The sequence below is a fragment of the Mastomys coucha genome, unplaced genomic scaffold (assembly GCF_008632895.1).
Source record: "Mastomys coucha isolate ucsf_1 unplaced genomic scaffold, UCSF_Mcou_1 pScaffold20, whole genome shotgun sequence".
Lineage (NCBI taxonomy): Eukaryota > Metazoa > Chordata > Mammalia > Rodentia > Muridae > Mastomys > Mastomys coucha.
In genome coordinates this window covers 30,154,454-30,170,098 of record NW_022196903.1, presented here as the reverse complement: position 1 = coordinate 30,170,098, position 15,645 = coordinate 30,154,454, and the positions used below count along the sequence as shown (strand labels likewise).

General features: G+C 41.5%; 1 long non-coding RNA gene and 1 pseudogene across 1 annotated transcript; one reads left to right on the top strand and one right to left on the bottom strand.

Moving 5' to 3' along the window:
- Window positions 1-1,254: 1,254 nt before the first annotated feature.
- On the bottom strand, window positions 1,255-4,320 carry LOC116098719. Its single transcript, XR_004121925.1, has 2 exons — window positions 4,171-4,320; window positions 1,255-1,533 (listed from the first exon to the last, which is right to left on the bottom strand). It is a non-coding gene; the product is annotated as an uncharacterized LOC116098719 (long non-coding RNA).
- Window positions 4,321-9,116: 4,796 nt separating this feature from the next.
- Window positions 9,117-9,519, top strand: LOC116098718 (annotated as a pseudogene).
- Window positions 9,520-15,645: the final 6,126 nt, after the last annotated feature.

Here is a 15,645-nt window from a genome sequence, read left to right as displayed (position 1 = left end):
AAAAAAAAAAAAAAAAAAAAAAAAAAAAATCCCAAAAGGGTCAGTTGTGGGCAATTGGTGTACTCTTGATTTTACTCTTATTTCTAAGGTACTCTTGATATTCTTTCTGTTAGCATTCCTTCTAGGCTCCACCCCACAATTATCTTCCAACAGCTAGATATGTCTGACTCAATATAAAAGGGCTGTTTGCCCCCTCCTCACTCTCTTATTCTCTTACTCTCTGCTCCTTCTCTCCCTGTTCCTTCTCCTCCTCTCCTCATCCCCCTCACCCTTCTCTCTCTCTCTCCAGGTGTTCCTGGCCAGACTTTCCTCTCCTCTCCTCTCCTCTCCTCTCCTCTCCTCTCCTCTCTTCTCCTGTCTTCTCCTCCCGCCCCTCTATTACTCTGCCTTTCTCTGTCTCTACTCCCTCCTCAATTCCCCTTCCCATGCCCTAAATAAACTTTATTCCATACTATTTCCAGCTATGGCTGGAACCTCAGGGGAAAGGATGCCTCAGCATGGGCCTGCAGAGCCACCCCCCTCCGCCATGCCCCATACTATACTGCGCTTCTACCAAACATATCCTGGCTCTTTCTTTCCTTTTTATAAAACACAACACTTCCTATTGAGAACACTCTACCATGTGAACTCTAGTTTAATGTAGGTACTGTAGGTTAAAGGTTCCTTCCCTTACTGTATAAGAACTATGTATGAGCTGGGGTTTGATCTGTTTCTTTTGGTACTTTATGAGGATGACTGATTCTGAGTGACACAGTACATTAAACTACATGGCATGAGGGATTATCAGTCAACTGTGCTCTCTGCAGTAAGTTTTCCTCAAAGCACATTTGCATTGGGTACCTGTCTGACACAATAGACAAACCACTGAAAACCAATGTTTTCCTTTGATGAGGAATTTGTATACAAGGAAGACATTCTTCAAAAAAGATGTCAGTTTTAATATAGCCTCATCAAACTAACAAAGGATGAGGGAATTGACGGCAGATGTACATGACAGAAACTGTTACAGTAAGTTCTTCAAGCAGATGTATGATACCCAGGAGACACTCATATGTATACAAAAAGATTTAAGGGCTTAACAAAGGCTAAAGAAGGTAACTATGAAATTTTTTTCTTAACAGATAACTGATGTCTGTACTAGTCAGAGTTCTCCCAAGGAACAAAACCAATGGAATACATACATACATATATATATATATATATATATATATACATATATATATATACTCATACACACACACATACACACACACATTATTGAAAACTGGCTTTATTAGATTGACTTACATGCCATAAACTGGTTAGTCTAAACACAGTTACTCTCTAGAAAAGCTGGGAACCCAATAGCTACTTGGTCCATGTGGCTGGATCCCTCCTTAGCAGAGATAATCTGGTGCTGAAGGCCTGGTAGATTCCTGGAGAGTTACTGGTCTTCAGTCCACATTGGATGACCAAGCATGCTGGCTTCTGATGTCAGGGAAAGATATGGTGGCAGTTGCAGCAGCAGCAGCAGCAATAAAACAGATGCACTCACTAGAAGGGAACAAAGGTAGGCATGCTGACAAGATGCTCTGCTTTATCTCAGACAATTTCTTTTTCTCTTTCTTTCTTTCTTCCTTCCTTTCTCTCTCTCTCTCTCTCTCTCTCTCTCTCTCTCTCTCTCTCTCTCTCTCTCTCTCTCCTTCTTTCTTTCTTTTTCTCTTTTTTCTTTTCTTTTTTCTTTTTTAGACAGGGTTTTTCTGTATAGCCCTGGCTATCCTGGAACTCACTCTGCAGATCAGGCTGGCTTCGAACTCAGAAATCCACCTGTCTCTGCCTCCCAAGTGCTGGGATTAAAGGCGTGTGCCACCACTGTCTGGCCTATCTCAGACAATTTCTGTCCACACTTGATGATGCTGCCCACTCTGGGAGAGGATGCCCCCACCCTATCTTAGTCATTTCTCTATTGCTATGAAGAGACATTGTGACCAAGGCAACTCATACAAATGAAAGCATTTTAATTGGGAGCTTTCTCACAATGTCAGAGGGTTAGCCTATCATGACATGGTGGGACCGTGGTGGCACTCATAGTGCTGGAGCAGTAGCTGAAAGTTACATCCTGATCCACAGGCAGAGAGGCAGGGACACAGAGAGATTGAGCCTGGTATGGGCTTGTGAAACCTCAAAGTCCATCCCTTGAGACATACTTCTTTAAACAAGGACACACCTCCTATTAGTGCTACTTCCTGGTGACTAAACATTCAAATCTAAGAGCATAGTGGCACCTGCTTTTCCATCCCAGCACTAGGAAGGGAGAAGCAGGCAGAAGTCTGTGAGTTCAAGGCCAGTCTGGTTTACAAAGTGAATTCCAGAACAGCCAGGGTTGTTATACAGAAAAATCCTGTTTTAAAAATCAAAACAAAACAACAACAACAAAAGAGATCTATAAGCCTATGGGACCTGCTCTTATTCAAACCACCCCACATCATTAATCATCTTAGTTAAACTATTTAGGAAATACCATCTCAGACCTACCCAGAAGGACATCTCTTAATTTATTCTAGATTCAGTCAGTTGACCACCAAGACTGACCATTAGAACAACTAAAGTAAAAATGGTCACTCTGAGAGTGTGGAGTATGGTTTTGGTCTTAGTCTAGTCTTAGTCTTGGCATACAACTTCTAAAATTTTTGTAATCTTCAAGGGTCTTTCTTTTTAATGAATTAGTTCTCCAATGGCTGGAAGTCCCGATTCAGGGTAAGTGTTGGTCATCAGAAAGATCAAGGTAAGATTAGAAGGTTGGGACTTTCAACCCTATCTTCTATCTCTGGGATGGGTGGGGTGGGGCTGGAGGTTAAGCTGATCCTTAAAGGTCAATGATTTAATTAGTCATGCCTCTGCAAAGAAACCTCCACAAAAGCCATACAATAAGATCCAGAGACCTTCCAGACTCACTGATGATCCCAGGACTAAAACAGGGCACAGAGCTTCTGTAGCATCCCTTCTATCTCTCATTCCAGCTATCTCCCATGTATAACCACTGTAATAGCCTTTATAGCAGTGGTCCTCAACCTTCCCAATGCTGTGACCCTTTAACACAGTGCCTCATGCTGTGGTAACCCCCAATCATAACATCACATCATTTCATTGATATTTCATAACTATAATTTTGCTAGTTATGAATTGGAATGTAAACCTCTGTGTTTTCTGATGGTCTTAGCCAACCCCTGTGGAAGGGTTGTTTGAGGCTCACAGGTTGAGAACTGTTGCACTATAGTAATCTAGTGAATGTAAGTGTCTTAGTCAGGGTTTCTATTCCTGCACAAACATCATGACCAAGACGCAAGTTGGGGAGGAAAGGGTTTATTCAGCTTACACTTCCATATGGCTGTTGATCACCAGAGAAGTCAGGACTGGAACTCAAGCAGGTCAGGAAGCAGAAGCTGATGCAGAGGCCATGGAGGGACATTTCTTACTGGCTTGCTCAGCCTGCTCTCTTATAGAAGCCAAGACTTCCAGTCCAGGGATGGCACCACCCACAAGGGGCCCTACCCCCTTGACCACTAATTGAGAAAATGCCCCACAGCTGGACCTCATGGAGGCACTTTCCCAATTGAAGCTCCCTTCTCTGTGATAACTCCAGCCTGTGTCAAGTTGACACACAAAACCAGCCAGTACAGTAAGGGTGATGTGTTCTCTAAGTTCTGTTAGTCACTTTAGCCACTTAAACAAATTAAACAAATCCCAGGAGGCAGCCATGAGCACCCCAGTTCATAGCTTGTATGTAAGGCCTGTGATTCCCATCTGAAGTTCAGGGCACTCTTACAATAAGGGTGGAAAGCTGGGACTTAACACTACTTTCACATAGACAGTGTCAGAACTGAGTTGAAATTGATCATACAGCTGGTGGTTTGGATATTTTGTGTGTGTGAGGTGTGGGGGGGCGCTGCTAGCGTTTCAGGTCACAAAAACTGTTGTAAGAGGGTAGAAGAAGTGGAGCTTGCTAATTCTAGAACTTCTGAATAACAATGCATTGAGAACTTACATACAATTCATGACAAATGGTGAAGAAGTCAGAAAAGTCAGATTCTGTTTTGTTGTGGTAGTGGATTAGCATATAGGCATGTATGCAGGCATAATACTACATGCTGTATACATAATAAATAAATCTTTATAAAAACGAATTCTTACTGCGGACACATAGGCCTGGGGTTCAGTTCTCAGCACCCACATGGAGGTTCACAACTATCTGTAACTCCAGTTCTCAGTACTCTAATGCCATCTTCTGGCCTCTGTGGGCTCCTGCATAAAGAAGGTACAAATGAACTGATGCAGGTCAGACATACACACATGAATAAAAATAAATCACTAGTCAGGCAATGGTGGCACACGCCTTTGATCCCAGCACTTGGGAGGCAGAGGCAGGCGGATTTCTGAGTTTGAGGCCAGCCTGGTCTCCAGAGTGAGTTCCAGGACAGCCAGGGCTACACAGAGAAACCCTGTCTTGAAAAAAAAATCACTAACTCTTTGTTTTTAAAGATATAGTATACACTGTAGTTGATTTCAGATGCACCAGAAAAGGGTGTCAGATCTCATTACAGATGATTGTGAGCCACCATATGGTTGCTGGGAGTTGAACTCAGGACCTTTGGAAGAGCAGTCAGTGCTCTTATCCGCTGAGCCATCTTGATAGCCCAAATCACTAACTCTTGACATTCTAGTTGGGTGTTCTTCAACTCTGTGATGTTACTTTAAACATGTTTTATTTTATTTGTGTCTGTGTATGCCTCTGTGGGTATATGCACCCATGCATGTGGGCACCCACAGAGGCCAGAAGAGGGAGCTGCCTCCTCTGGCACTGGTTGTGAGCCACCTGGCATAGACGATAGGAATAAAACTATAGTCCTCTGCAAGAGCACTGAATGCTATTAACTGCTGAGATACCTCTCCAGCCTTATGTGATGTCACTTCAAATATTATTTGTTTATTTGTAGTGATGTCACTTTTAATAGTTTCTGGCCAGGCATTATGGTGCACACCTTTACACCTAGTGCTTGGTACTTTGGATGCAAAAGCAGGTAGATCTTTGTTAGTTTGAGGCCAGCTTGGTCTATCTCATGAGACACTGTCTCAAAAAATGTTCTAATTCTTTGAATGAATGTTCAAGGATGAACTTTTTTTTCTATATGAAAAGAGGCAATGGAATTGCTTTGTATTCTCTGATAATGGTTTAAGTATCTACTTTATTCTAGCCTATTTCTGTTTTGTTTGCTTCCCTTTGGGTCTTATTTTTATGTTTCCAAAATGTATTATTTCTAGGATATTTCTTCTTAAAATTTAGTTGGGTGTAATCTGACAGCTAGGTAATAAGGTAAGTTTTCTACAGAAAATTTGTGTTTCCATCTGCGGTAGCTTGAATGAGAATGGCCCCATTGGCTCATGCATTTGAATACTTAGTTCCTCTTTACAGAAACGGTTTGAGAAGGATTAGGAGGTGTGGCCCTGTTGGAGATGTGTTACTAGGGGTAGGTTTTGAGGTTTCAAAAGATGTGCTATTCCCAGTTAGTGCTCTCTGCCTCAAGTATGTAGATCAAGGCATGAGCTTTCAGGAACTGCTCCCGCATGCCTGCCTGCTGCCACGGAGCTCTTCCCCATGGTTGTTATATACCCTAAACCCTCTGAAACTAAGCCCAAATAAAATCTTTCTTTTTTATAAGATGCCTTGATCATGGCATCTTACCACAGCAATAGAAAAGTTACTGAGAATCTGGGTGTGGCGGGGCACATAAATCTCAGTACTCAGGACACAGATGCTGGTGGATCTCTGATTCTGAGGCAAGCCTGGTCTACAGTGTGAGTCTCAGGACAGCCAGGGCTACACAGACAAATCCTATCTCAAAACAAAACAAAACAATAATAACAACAAAACAAGACAAAGGAAAAATCCTGAGGGTAGTGATGGTGATGCCTTTAATCCCAGCATTTAGGAGGCAGGCAGTTATCTGAGTTTGAGGCCAGCCTAGTCTACAGAGTGAGTTCCAGATCAGCCAGGACTACACAGAGAAACCCCGACTTGGGAGGGGTGTTTACTAAGACACCTTCTAACAGTTAGATGGTGTTCTGATTGCTTAGTTGACCCCTGGAATTGAATCCCTTCCCCTACTTTCAAAAGTGGCACATTTCAATTTTCTAGTGAAGGTCAGAAACTCCAGCTCCAGCCTGTGTTGAATCGATGTCTGTCCCCTTAGGGTCAGGTGTCTTTAAAGCCAATCTGTTTTTCAGCTGTTCCTCTTAGATTAGCCAATGATCCCACAGCAAAAGCTGTGATCTTTTAGCTCATACAGTCTTTGGCAGTCAGGACTATTTATCTCTGGCCTCTGGCCAAAGGCAAGCTGTCTTTCAGATGGCTTTTAAGAGAGATCAAATGCCCCTTGGAGGGAAATGGATTCAAGTCACCTCTTTAAACTCCAACTCCTCAGCTCAAAGCCTACTATGTTTTTTTTTTTTTTTTTTTTTTTTTTTTTTGTCTTTTACAACTTTTAGTAAATGTTTCTAGTATTTATCCAACTTCCTTTTAGTTGTTTGTAGTGAACAGATAAAAAAAATAAAACAAAAAACTAAGTCCCCAAGGCAGAGAAAGTAGAGTGGATAGATAAAAATGTGTATGGCTTTTGATATTTACTTTTTTCCCCTCATTATTGTGGTAAATAATTCTTCAGCAACTAGTCACTCATCCAGTTCCCATGAAAAGACTCGGCTTCACAGCATTTCTGATGTCGAGTCTGTCCATGTCACATGCTGTGATTACCGAATTGTTGCTAAAATGTGATACAAGGAGAGGCTTGGCATGTGCTCTCATATCTAGGCTCTCTCTCCTTCGCTTCTGCCACTGCCATCAGAAAAACCTCCCTCAGAGACATGTAGCCTCTTCAAACCTAAAAGAAATGTGGCTCATGGCTAAGCCCAGCCTGGTCTGGGACAACCAAGCCCTAATAACCTGGGTTTGGACAACCTTCTTCAACAGACCCATCAAAAATGCAACAGTGGAGGGCTGGAGAGATGCCTCAGTGGTTCCAGAGGACTAGGGTTCAATTCCCAGTACCCACATGGCAGTTCACAACTATCTGTATCCCCGGTTCCAGAGGATCTGACAGCCTCACTCATATATGTACATGCAGACCAATGCAAATGAGATACAAATAAGTAAAAAAAATAAAACAAACTCTGTGTACCCCCCCCCCCCAAACCCACAACAGTGGGTCTGGTGTGATAGTGGTAGGCAGGTAGATCTCTGTGTGTTACAGGACATTATGGCCCAGATAGAGTGAGTTCCAGGATAACCAGATCTATATAATAAGTCAGAGATCCTGACTGAAAACAAAACGAAACAAAACAACAAAAATGAAATGAAAACCAAACTAATAAACCAAAATAACACACAGTATGAAAATTATTCAATACAGCCACACTGAGAAGAACAAGGAGGTCCAATCTATCTTTTAAGTCCTAACATGAGATTTAGGTTTAAATAGAAGACAAATAACTAACCAGTCCTACTCAAGGTGTGGCCTGCCCGCCACCATTATCTTGGCTCCAGATTCCCTTGTAAATTGGTCTTAGATGGTGTCGGCATGTTGCAAAATCTCTTCCCAGGAAACCAGCTCCTCTCTCTGGCTGACAGGAAGGCTTCATCTTTTCCTTTCTCTCAGTATGAGATGCCTGGGAAAATTCCATTTTTTTAGGGTCCGCTGTTTCAATTGTCTTATAATTAAAAGGAAGCACAAAGGTTTCTCTGGAGTATCCTCATCCCGAGAGTGTAGAGACGGCTCAGTGGTTAAGAACACTGGATGTTCTTCTAAAAGACCTGATCACAAGAGCTGCACAGACACATGTGTAAGCAAAATACCTTCTCACATTAAAAAGAATAGTATCTTCACTCCTTCCAGGATGGTTTTAAGCAGCCTGAAGCACAGCTACCCAGATGGACCCAGCTTGGATCCACTGATGCATTGCAAAGAGCAGGGGACTGTGGTTGTAAGCCAATGCACAGGGTTGGATAGTTTGTTACACAGCACTTCTGTGGCTAAACACAGAAAGAGCCTAACAAGGAGCTGGCTCAAAAGAAAAATACATAAAATAAGCTATGCTTGGTATATGAATTTCAGAAGCTTCTCTTTTCTAAGAGTCACTTCTTTAACCAGAAAGGTCTCATTGCTACGTAATTCCCTAGGTACTTTCTACTTCCCTTTCTCTACATATCCTTGAAAGGGTATGAGAGCAGGAGTGTGTGCTGCCTAGTATGCTCAAGGATGTGTCCTGTCTCTGACACTACCAAAGAAAAGTTACGGTCCATTTACTGTAGACTTAATCACTTGCACCCGCAGGTAAGGAAGAATAACAGCATTGCGTCTATGCCTGTACCTTTACTTCTCCATCGTAAGCTTTTTGTTTGTTTGTTTGTTTCTTAGAAGGGTCTTGTTTTGTAACCCAGGCTGGCCTGGAACTCATTATATAGCCAGGCTGACCTCAAAGCAGCAGTGATCTTTCTGCCTTAATTTCCTGAGTGCTGGCACTAGAGGTGTATACCACTCTCTGGCTTAAAAAAAAAAAAAAAAAAATCTGGGGCTGGTGAGATGGTTCCGCCCGTAAGAGCACCGAGTTTGGATCCCAGCAACCACATGGTGGCTCACAACCACCCGTTATGAAATCAGACGCCCTCTTCTGGTGTGTCTGAAGACAGCTACAGTGGACTTACATATAATAAATAAATAAACCTTAAAAAAAAAAACTTTTAAGAAAAGTACCAGGCAGTGGTGGCGCATGCCTTTAATCCCAGCACTTGGGAGGCAGAGGCAGGCAGATTTCTGAGTTTGAGGCCAGCCTGGTCTACAGAGTTCCAGGACAGCCAGGGCCAAACAGAGAAACTCTGTCTCGGAAACAAAAACAAAAACAAAAACAAAAAAAGAAAAGTACCTGGCAAAATTGTTCACAAAACAAAATACAGGCAGACCAATTCAATTTTTTTTAATGAATGCATCTCTGAATATTATCACTATTTTTCACGGTGACATACATCACATCACATAGATAAAGACCAGTTGCAAATATATTTGTATCTCTTTTACCAAGATCTGCCAACATGGGCCGAGTTCACACCAACACTGTGAAGGCGGCGGCCCAGGTCACCATGGAGATGTACTGCATGCACCTGGGTAACAACTTCCACACCAACAAGCACCTGTGCGAGGAGATTGCTATTATCCCCAGTAAGAAACCTCAGAACAAGATAGCTGGCTATGTCACGCATCTGATGAAGCTGATTCAGAGAGGGTCTGTGAGCGCTATCTCTATCAAGTTGCAGGAAGGAGAGAGAGAAGAGAGAGAATTATGTTCCTGAGGTCTCAGGATCAGGAGATCATTGAGGTAGATCCTGACACCAAGGAAATGTTGAAGTGTCTGGACTGTGGCAGTCTCTCTAACCTTCAGGTCACTCAGCCTGCGGTTGGGATGAATTTCAAAACACCACGTGAAGCTGTTTAATCTATTATGCCACATCTTCAATGAACCTGAAAACAAAAAAAAATGTATTTTTATATGTGCAGTGCATGCATGTATACATGCATGTCCCTTCATGTTTGCATATATTTAAAGGCTAGGAAATGATACTAGGTACCCTTCTCTATGGCTTTAGTTTTTGAGGGAGGGCTTCTTTCTGAACCTGGAACTTACTTATTTGGGTATGATGACAGGGCAGTGAGCTCTTGGGATCTCTGCCTATCTTGTGCTCTTGTGACAAGCACTTTATGCACCAAACCATCTCCTTGCCCTTCAAACTGTATTTACATCTCATAAAAAATGGTAACATGGACATCAATGTATCTGTAACAGATTAGCAGACAGGCTAGAACTCCCTCTCCAGAAAATCTTAACTCCCTCCTAAAGTCATGTTCTTTTGCCTCCCAATTGGAATAACCTCTATTGTATATTTTGTAACATTTATTTTCCTGTGTAAACTTAACTCTTTACACAACATTTAGTTCTGCCTGTTTTTGAACTTCATATGAAATGTTTCATGCTGTTATCTATTCATTTGTGAATTTCTTTTTTAATTTGTGATTTCATTTATTTATTATTACTGTATGTGTGTGTATGTACATTACATGTGGGTATACATGCTATGGCTAGCCCATGAAAGTCAGAAGACAATTTTGTGAAGTCTGTTCTCTCCTTCTATTTTTACATGGGCCCCAGAAATTGAACTCAACTTGTCTGGCTTGTGAGGCTAGCACCTTGACCTGCTGAGCCATCTCTCCAGCTCGGTGACGAACTCTCTTGTTTTGTGTTTGAAATTCTTTTTCTTTTCTTCTTTTCTTTTCCCTTTTAAAAATATTTATTTATTTTATATATGTAAGACATTGTCGCTGTCTTCAGACACACCAGAAGACGGCATCGGATCCCAATACAGATGGTTGTAAGCCATTATGTGGTTGCTGGGAATTGATCTCTGGGAGTGCTCTTAACTGCTGAGCCATTTCTCCAGCCCCTCTTTTTAATTTTTTTAGAGATTTATTTATGTATTTTACATATATAGGTGTTTTATCTGCATGTACATCTGCACACACACAAACACACACTAATATGTTACCCCACAATATCATTTACCTTGACTATTGAGATCTTCTTGGTGGTCACCAAATTCTGTACCCAAAACAAATGTGTCACTTCATGTCTCCCATTCCTAATTCCGCCCTGGATCAAATCACACTGTAGCACAATACTGTACTTCTGCAGTAACTTCCTAACTAGTCTCTCTACTTGTACAGTGGCCAACCATTTCAGATGTATCTGGCACATGGTGTGTGTGTGAACTTTATTGTTCAATTGTCCCCTGTCTTTTATGACTTCCTTCCTTTTTGTCTCTGCACTGATTTGATTGGTTGACTTTTTGTCCCTGAAATATGCTAAGGATATCCCTACATTAAGGTTTTGGCATGGGTCATTTTTTTTTTTAAATGGGATCATTGTAATGCTTTAAACTTCAGATAAAGTCATCTCTTAAGAGAGGCTCTCCTGTTTTACATAAGCCAGTCCATACTTTATTCTTTTTCCTTCCTAATACTTTGACAATAAGCTAATTATATTTTACAGTTATTTTATTTGTTGTCTCTCTCTCTCTTTGCTTTCAAATCTTAAAATAACTTTGGATAGCAACCTCTATACCTAACATTCAATACTCAAATACTCACTAAATGATTAAGACAAAAATTATGAAATAACAGTAAGACCCACAGTTAGTAGGTTCTGGGGAAATTAAGGATTCACAAATAAAGTGACATTAGTATTTATTAATATTGAAGCAATAGGATTTTTCTTTCAGGACTAGGGATCAAATCCAACACCTTGTGAATGCTAAGTGATCATTACCTCTGAGCTACAGTCCCCAGCTGCAGAGAAATCATGTCTTTGTATGCAGTCAGGTTCATATCTGAATATGACTTGAAATTCTTTTTTTTTGGGGGGGGGGGTTTGAGACAGGGTTTCTCTATGTAGCCCTGGCTCTCCTGGAACTCACTCTGTAGACCAGGCTGTCCTGGAACTCAGAAATCTGCCTGCCTCTGCCTCCCAAGTGCTGGGATTAAAGGCATGCACCACCACTGCCCAGCATGACTTGAAATTCTGACTTATTTAAAATATCCATATCTGATGGGCAGTGGTGGCGCACGCCTTTAATCCCAGCACTTGGGAGGCAGAGACAGGTGGATTTCTGAGTTCGAGGCCAGCCTGGTCTACAGAGTGAATTCCAGGACAGCCAGGGCTACACAGAGAAACCCTTTCTTGAAAAACAAACAAACGAAAAAACCCCCAAAACCAAAAAACCAACCAAACAAAAACCAATCCATATCTGAGTAATTTGCAAAAGTGCACACCACCACTTATAAACATGACCACACTTGCATACAATAAATATTTAAAAAAAAAAAGTTTACAGGTTTCAAGTGGGCAGTCACTACCTTCTGAAGTCCTGCTGGCTTTCCCATGAAGCTCTCCTCGTCCATCGCATAGATGCCATTTCAGCCATCCTCACTTTCCTCTTCTTCTTTACAACCAAAGGAGTTCCTGTCTACAAGGCCATTCAATTCAGAAAGACAGGACTCATTCAAGACAACCCCTTCATTTCTACTTTATCACCCAGTCCTGTTATTTCAATCTCAAGGAATGTATCTGGGATTTATTACCTTTTTTCCGTCTTTGCTGCCACCACAATCAGAATAACCATCTGGATGATTAGAGTATTCTCTTAATTAGTTGTTCCAAGTTCATTCTTGTCTTTTTTCAATCCATTCGCAACACAGCAGAATGATCTATTTATGAAAATGTATAAGACTGGTTTATATGCATAACCATAAAACAATGAAGCAATTTATAAAGTTATGCCTCCCTTCCTACCTGTTCCAAATACAGCCCTCTATTTAACTAACTCTATATTACGTATTTGATGTGTATGAATCCTGTGATTTTTTTTTTTGTCCTGTAATCTTATAGATATATTCTTGGGGTTGGAAAGTTGGCTCAATAGTGAAGGGTACATGCTATTTCAAAGGGCCTGGGTTCAGTTCCCATCACCCACATTGGGCTGATGGCACCTGATTGTCATTCCTTTTCCAGGGGCACCTGACAGCTCAGGCCTCCTCCATCATCAGCGGCAGTCACATGCACATAGTCACACACAGAACTACACAGGTACACAGAGTTAAAAAATAATAAAATAGAAATAAATGAAAAATAAATATTCCTGAGTTAGGTGTGGGAGGCAGCAGCTGGTGGAGCTGGAGGCCATTGTAATCTACAAGTTGAATTCCAGGACAGCCAGAGCGATACAGAGAAACTCTGTCTTGAAAAACCAAATAAGGGCAGGAGAGATGGCTCAGTGGTTAAGAGCACTGACTGCACTCCCAGAAGTTCTGAGTTCAATTCCCAGAAACCACATGGTGGCTCAGAACCATTTGTAATGGAATCCGATGCCCTCTTCTGGTGTGTCTGAAGAGATCGACAGCGTATACACATACATAAACAAACAAATAAATAAAAAAAAATAAAAAAGAGACATTCCTGCATTTTAAAAGAACTGTTACATTGAGAAGTATATATGTATACACATATATTAATATGTAAAAATTTGTTGCTAATGTAATAAAAGAACTGGTCTGAAAAGGTAGTGAATATCATTAGTAGTTGAACTGTCCCTTTCAATGAGTGTATAAGTGATATGGTGCTGGGCAGTGGTGGCACACTCTTTTAATCCCAGCACTTGGGAAGCAGAAGTAGGCGGATCTCTGAGTTCAAGGCCAGCCTGGTCTATACAGTGTGAGTTCCAGAATAGCCAGAGCTACATAGAGAAACCCAGTCTCAAAAACAAACAAAACAAAACCCCCAAACCTAACAACAAAAGTGACATTGTTTCCTAGTGTTGGACTCATAGTACAGGAACCCAGTGTGCTACACTCCTGCAAAAATGGGAGAACTAGTCTGCAGAATTTGATCTGAATAACCACTTTATGTTCCTCTTGACTGTTAAATGAAACACCTGTTTGTGATTATCTGAATACAACTTCCATCTAATTATTCAAACTTGCTTTACACATGAACACAAAGCTGTTAGTGTTTTTAGTTTTAATGAATAATGAGGAAATAATCTATTGGTGTAACTAAGGGTAGATGGATGCTGTTCACCAGAGACCAGAACACATTGTATCAGTTAGTATTTATAGCTTCCACATACATGAAGATTTTGTTTCAAGTGCTAGCAAATGGCGATTTTATTATATTTTTAGAACAATCATGTTTATGGAAATATAGATAATTTTAGTATATTACTTTGTAACTGTTTTTAAAAAATTTTTACCTTTGAAGATTGAACTCAGGGTTTTGTACCAGGCAGGTATTTTACGATTTAGCTACGCTAAATGGCTTTAACTTTTTTACTTAAAAAAGAAAAAAAAAACATTTATTTATTTTATATATGTGAGTACACTGTTGCTCTCTTCAGACAGACCAGAAGATATCCCACTATAAAAGGTTGTGAGCCACCACATGATTGCTGGGAATTGTTCTCTCAACCTCTGCGTTGTCTCTCCAGTCCCTTTTTTACCTTGAGACAAGGTCTCATACCACTATGTCCAAATGTGTGCTTCTTTATATATATGTGTATATATGTGTGTGTGAATGTTATATATATGTGTGTGTGTATATATATGTATACATACATGTATATATATTTGGCAATTTTATACGTGTATAAAATAAGTGTGAGTCATTCGCCCCTGGCCCCCAACCCAACCTTTTTTCTCTCTCTTACACCAAAGAAACCGGTCTGGCTGCCTCTTTTGTAAATTTTTTTTGTTTCTGTTTTTTTTTTTTTTTAATTCCTCGAGACATGGTTTGTAGACCGACGTGGCCTTGAATTCAAAGAGATGTGCCTGCCTCTGCCTCCAGAGTCCTGGCCTGTGCCACCACGTCCAGCGAGACTTAGACTTTAAAACTTCAATTTCTTTCCCTACTTTTCTCCCATTTTAATCCTTCCCCTCCAGCCTTTTGCCTTCAGGCCTTGAGTGTGCCAGACTAGCGTCCTACCACTGTGCTACATCCACAGTCCCATCTTATATATTTTAATCCTGGATTTGAAAACTTGTTTCCTTTCACTTCTCTTGCAAACCCTAGTACGTGCACACACCCTAGAATGGAGACAGGTTTGTGTTTCGCCCTCTGTTGTATGTTCCCAGCATACAGCACAGAACTGCGTACCAAGGAGCTCAGTACTTATATGAATAGGTGAAGAATACAGGCAATAAACAGAATCGACCGCTCCAGGAGCGCCACTTACACCAGAGTTCTGGGAGGCAACCCGGCAAGTCCAGTAAATAGATTTTGCTATTTAGAATTTCTCGGTGCTCGAACCGGCTGCAGTTGTATTATGTCCTTTGAGACGTGTTTATTTGTGCAGTTTACGAACCTGACGCACACATCTGTGCAGGCTGGACTCGTAGCCAGCAAGAGTTTGCAGTTAAGTCCACATGCTTTTCACATCACCAGCTCAACACAAGCTACTCTGACTGCACGCGTTATCTTGAGAAATGTCCACATAGCAATTCAGGTATTTCTTCACTGTTGATTTTACCGTAAGGAGGATGAGTTCAACTGTACTGGTGGCAGGACGCGCAAAGACCGGGGAACGAATTAACGCTCAGTGTCCCAAAAGTATCAAATCCCCACTCTAGATCAAATCCCGCGCTCTTGCAATGCTCAACCTGATTCTACCGCCACACCGCCCCCCGTAAAATACTTATCTATGGAGGGCGGGGCAGAAAAGACTCGTCCTCGCTTCCTCCGAATCAGTTAAGTTTCGTAGAATTTTGGTCTCCCTACATTTCAGCTAACATTACTGAAAACCGCCGACCACATGACACAGTAGCCACACACGCGGGCAGAGGAGGAAGCAAAACAAGAAGAAAGCCGGCGCTCCAGTAGCCACGTGAGGAACTAGTTCCCAAGCGCCTTCTCTAGTGATGACTTCAATTCCCGGCCTGCCTCGGGGCGGTTACTATCGGAGGACTACAACTCCCAGGGTGCAGCGGACCAGTCCGCCGCAACCTCCCACTCGCCCGCCTG